The sequence below is a fragment of the Aethalodelphis obliquidens genome, unplaced genomic scaffold, assembly GCF_003676395.1.
Source record: "Aethalodelphis obliquidens isolate GAN/ISIS:26980383/991018 unplaced genomic scaffold, ASM367639v1 scaffold1768, whole genome shotgun sequence".
In the NCBI taxonomy this organism is placed as follows: domain Eukaryota; kingdom Metazoa; phylum Chordata; class Mammalia; order Artiodactyla; family Delphinidae; genus Aethalodelphis; species Aethalodelphis obliquidens.
This window is the reverse complement of record NW_020839679.1, coordinates 1-5,143: the sequence shown is the minus strand read 5'-3', so window position 1 is coordinate 5,143 and position 5,143 is coordinate 1. Positions and strand designations below refer to the sequence as shown.

The 5,143-nt window shown below is 55.7% G+C and overlaps 1 long non-coding RNA gene across 1 annotated transcript; it reads left to right on the top strand.

Annotated features, from left to right (window-relative positions):
• Positions 1–1,096: 1,096 nt before the first annotated feature.
• Positions 1,097–5,137, top strand: LOC113617093 (uncharacterized). Its single transcript, XR_003431504.1, has 3 exons — positions 1,097–1,108; positions 3,324–3,327; positions 4,934–5,137. It is a non-coding gene; the product is annotated as an uncharacterized LOC113617093 (long non-coding RNA).
• The last annotated feature ends 6 nt before the right edge of the window (positions 5,138–5,143 follow it).

The following is a 5,143-nucleotide window of genomic DNA, read 5'->3' as shown; positions in this document are numbered from 1 at the left end:
GGGAGGGAGGAGTGGAGGGTGGCAGGCAGGGGGTGGGGAGCAGTGGCCGCTGCTACAGCCTCGAATGTTGTGGCAAGGGTGCAACTCTTCCGCCAGGCTCTTTACTACGGATCCGCTGGGGGCGGGGGGAGCTGGGGATGGGGTCAGTGGGTGTGTGGGAAGGGTGAGGGGATGGGGGTGGGAGGTGGGGAGGGGGAGGGGGCAGGGTTAGGGTGGGGGTGTGGGTTGGGTTTGACTGGGTTGGATGGGAGGGTAGGGCTGGGATTAATGGGGTGGGTGGAGGGACATGAGCCAATCTCTAGGCACTGAGAATATCACCTACTTTAATTGCGCTTCTGGACTGATTTCAAGTCCAGTGTTGGGGTGATGACTTCAGGCTGAGGAGAGGACTGGGAAGACCAGGGAAGCCACCCAGAGAGGACAAAGGAGAGTAGCTGCAGGAAGGGAGGGAGGGAAAGGTCTGCCTGGCAGGAATCACAGAGGGACAGAAGGACCATGGGGCAAGGCTCTGCAGGGGGACAATGTCGTGGGCCTGCTATGAGGAGGGGTAAAGTAGGGAAAAAAAACAATGGCAGGTGTCAAGAAGGACCAGATTTTGACCAGTGATATTGTCCCAATGCCTGAGAGTCATTGAGGATGGTAGAAGACGTGTGGGATGTGTGTGTGAAAAGAACAATACGTGCAGACTGAGATTTGTGTCCTGTCGGGTGTCAGTAAGTAACTGCGGAAGGGATTGTGGTGGTTCTGAGAGTACTGACCAGTGTCAGAGTGGGGCCATTTGGGGATTCTGAAGAAGTGTCAATAGCAACCAATGGTAGGCTAGAGGTGGGCAAGGGAGAGTGGAGCCCAGGAGGTCACATTGGGCTTCCGCAGCAGGGATCATCATGGGGACAGGAGGGTGGATTTCACCCAAGGAGAAGCTGTGGGCAATGGCCCCAAGAGAGTTCCATGAAAACATCTGAACAGTGAGTAGCACTCTGCTCAATACAAAGAGAAATCAAGAAAATCCCCAAAGGAAAGCACAAGAGCACGCCGGGATAATGAGGCTGATAGGCTTGCCTGGGGGTCACGCATCCTCGGGTGAGAATCACTGGGTGGAAGGGGCAGGGTGGGCAGCTGGGCAGAGAGGTGAAGCATGAGCAGATAAGCCCAAGTCGGGCAGACGGAGGCATCAGAGTCAAGAGTGTCAGAAATAAGGGAAAAGGACCCAGACCAAGCAGACAGTGAGCAAATGGATGTAGCCAACAAAGGGCCTGGAATGAGAGGGGGCAGGTTAGGATTCACCATCCATGGTAGAGAGGGTGGGCAACAAGGTGGTGGTCCCTGAGCTGAGGACACCTGAGGAGTAGGGCTGAGAGAGATGGGAATGGCGACCAAAAGGAAGGTGGGTTGTGCAAATCTGAGCAGAGAGCTCTGGGCGAGATGTCCACAGTGAAGAAAGGGCAGACGGATGGGACAAAACATGGAGGAGTGCATCTGGGAGAGAGACGACTGCTGGAGAGGGAGGAGGAGAGAGGGAGGGCAGACAGCAGGACTCAGGGCTCTGTGCAGTTCGAGACCGAACGGGATGATGTCAGGCAGGAGGGAGGCAGAAGTCGAAGTACTGGAGTGGAAGGAAGAGGGGAGGAGGATCAGAGGGGGAGGCTCCCTGAGAGCTGTCAGAAGAGCATGCAACAAGGGGTGTGGAATGGAAGCATGAAAGGTTACAGGCAGCAAGCTTTACGAGGTCCCGGAGGAAAGTACAGCGTAGGTCCCTAGGACTGAGTGTGGGCTGGTGGGCAGAGTCTGTGGACTCAGTACTGTGTGTCTGAGGCAAAGAGGGTTGAACTGGGTTGAGCAGCAGGTGAGGATCAAGAAGGGAGCACTCAGCCGAGGAACACCTGAATCCAGTTGGGAGGTTCACAGCGGTAGCTGGAAGAACGTTACATGCTCAGGTAGGACAGGTTTTTACTGTGTTGCAGTAGAGAAGCAAAGCAGGAGAGACCTTGAAACCAGGAGGCCAGGTGAGCAGTCTCTGACAGGTGGGAGGATATAGAGAGAAGAGGGGATCCAACGGGCCAGATGAGTAAGAAACTGCGGGCGATGGCGCCCGGCAGCCAGGGCAGGAGAGGCTTGTTGAGAGGATCTGGGAACACACTGCATCAAGAGATGGATGACAAAGGGCTAGAAGGAGACAGTGGATGTGGAGAATCTAGGAACCGTGCTCCCAAAAGTGGGTCGAGGGCATGAGGAAGCCCATGCTGGAAGAGGCGCACCGCGAGGGTGAGGCAGGCGAGGAGCAGGGAGAGGTGGGTGAGGCCCGAGGAGGCTGAGATGGTAGAGGCAGTGGCTCTTTGGAAATTTGGAGACAGCCCTGTCAGCGTAGCGCATGGTGAAATGATGAAAGGTCAGAGAGCACCTAGAAGCAACGATTTTCTCCAAAATGGCAGGCCCAAAATGTAGCATGCTTTGGTGTGAATTCAGACAGCCTGGGTTCAGTACAGCATGCTGGGGACCAAGAAGCTGGCAATGGGGGAACATAAAGGCAGGTCAAAGAAGAAGGGAAAGATTGGGAAATGTGTCACATGACTGGCGGCTGGTAGAGGAAGTAGGATGAGATGTTGAAGAGGAAGCAGAGGGGCTCCTGGAGACAAGAGCAGGAGAAAAGGTGGATGAGGGGCCGAGCCAGTCCAGTGGCAGCCAGCGTGGAAAGAGAGAGACATTGGAGTCTTGGGCAGTCATGAAAGGTGTCTGCGGGATGCAAGTTGGGTCAGGGAAGTCGATGGGAAAAGAAAGGAACAGGTGGCAGTGAAGAGGGGAAAGAACATCATGGACATGCTCGGGGCTCAGAACAGGTAAAGGGGGCACTGCAGAGGACAGCAGGGCAGCCTGAAGGGCTCCCAATCTGGGACTTCGGGAGATCTCAGGAGGCAAGAAGGTTTTGTGCGGCACTGATGCCAGATGGTAGGAGCAAAGCAGAGCTGAGACACCATTGCCTGGGCCTTTGAAGACCCAAGGCCCTCAGAGCAAGGGGGAAAGGGCCACAACGACTGGTGACACAGAGGACAGGGCAGTGCTGTACCATCAGATAGACCCTGGACACAAACTACTAGCAGGTATCCTCAGGGACACTGGAAAGGACCAGGTGGAATCCAGTGTGCAGGTAGCAAGCCTGCTTAGAAATGGCACAGGAATGGGTGGGAACTAAGGTGGTAACAGCATTTGTCATCAATCACCAAATCCATTCTTCTGCTATTCATCAGGTGCTGAAGAATGGAGGTTAGCCAGTGGCAGAAAGACTCTGCGCAGGTAATCAGGGGAACAGCTGGGACCTGTGAAGCCAGTGGGGTATCAGAGGTCTAGTTTGAGAAGATAATGTGGGCAGGAAAGGACCATAAGGGGAGAGAGCAATGGGTGGGATGCTAAATGGTTGGAGGGTGAGGGACTCTTGTTTGGGAGGCTGGACCCAAACAACAGAGGGAGCAAGACCGAATGGGACGGGGGGCAATTGGAGGGTCTTAAGATCTGCACATGGGTGCTGTGAGGGGATCATGGCCTAGAGGGAAAGAGGGGTGTCTGGACATGTTATTGGGGAGTGGGAGAGCAAGGCGATGGGCAGGGGTGCATCCTCGGTCCAAAGGAAGAGAGATGGAAGCAGTAGAGGTGAGGGAAGGAGAAGACAGGGAAGTAGGGGCCTGGTGTAAACTCCCGTGGGCAACGGCTTGATTAAAAGGGAAGAGAGAAGAGGAAGGAAGGTGACACAGAGCAAGACTAAGGAAAAGGGAGCCTAAAGGGAAACGGTGGCCCAAGCCAGCGGAAGGACCAGACCAGTGACAGCCCATGATTTCAGGAGAGAATGTGGCAGGGCAGGGGATGAAAAGAGCGTGAGCTGTGAGAGCTGGTCACAGGAGGGAGCACCCCCTACGGAGAAGGGGTGACCCAATGCAACTCGATGACAGGCATCAGGGAGCACTAAGATGACATCACGGGCCCTAGAGAAGAGGGAGATGCTTTCCTTGGGCCAGAGAGGGAAAGGGAAGGAATGGGTCCCACGAGGAAAGGTCTTGGGAAGGAATGTCTAAATGGGGGCCTCAATACAGCACCAAGGGAGAGTCACCTGCCAGAGACCGACCAGGTGATAGAAGGTGCACAGGGGAGGATGGAGAGAGGAGAGAGGTGGAAGGAGGCAGGCTGGTTACCACTAAGAGGAGCAATGAGAAGAGGGAGGTGGCAGGTAGGAAACCAGGTAGATGTCAGAGGCTCTAACTGGAAGGAAGTGCAGAGTACTGGGGCCAGCCAGTGGGAGCAGAGACATGGGGAAGGAGGAGTGGGAAAGGGGTGGCAGGCAGGGGGCGGGGAGCAGGGACTGCTCTTACAGCCTCAAAGGTTGCAGCAAGGGTGGAACTTTTCAGCCAGGCTCTTTACTGTGGATCTGGCAGGGATGGGGTGAGAGCTTGGGGGATGGACTTTGGGACGGGGATCAGGATTGGGGTGCAGGTAGGGGTTGACTGGGTTGGGTGGGAGGGCAGGGTTGGGATCAGTGGGGATGGGGGGACGGGGGTTGGAGTCGGGACACATGAATCAAGCTCCAGGCACTGAGAAAGTCACCTACTTTAACTGAGCTTGTGGACTGATTACAAGTCCGGTGCTGGGGGTGATGAGCACGTTAAGAAGAGGGAGGGTGAGAGCACTGAAGCCGCCCAGAGAGGACAACGGAGAGCGGCTGCAGGAAGGCAGAAGGGAAACAGCTGTTTGGCAGGAAAGACGGATGGACATTATGACCGTAAGGGCCGGGGGTGTCACAGATCTGAAATGAGGAGGGATAAACTATTCAAAGGGACAAATGACAAGCACTGAGAAAGATGAGAATTAGACCAAAGATACTGTCACATGCCTGAGAGTCATGAAGCGCAGGGGATACAAGGGGTGGGTGGGGCTGCGGGCATGAAAAGAGACGGGAGAGGACAGTGCAGGAGAGCGTCTGGAAGAGAGATGACTGCCCCGAGGGGGTAGGGAGGGTGGACAGCAGGACCCAGGACTCTGTGCAGGTCCAGACTGAGGGCGGTGGTGTCGGGAGTGGGTCTGGCAGGGAGTGGGTCTGGCAGGTGCGGGGGCAAGAGGGTGGGAAGAAGGTGAGAGTGCTGCGGTGAAAGAAAAAGGTCGG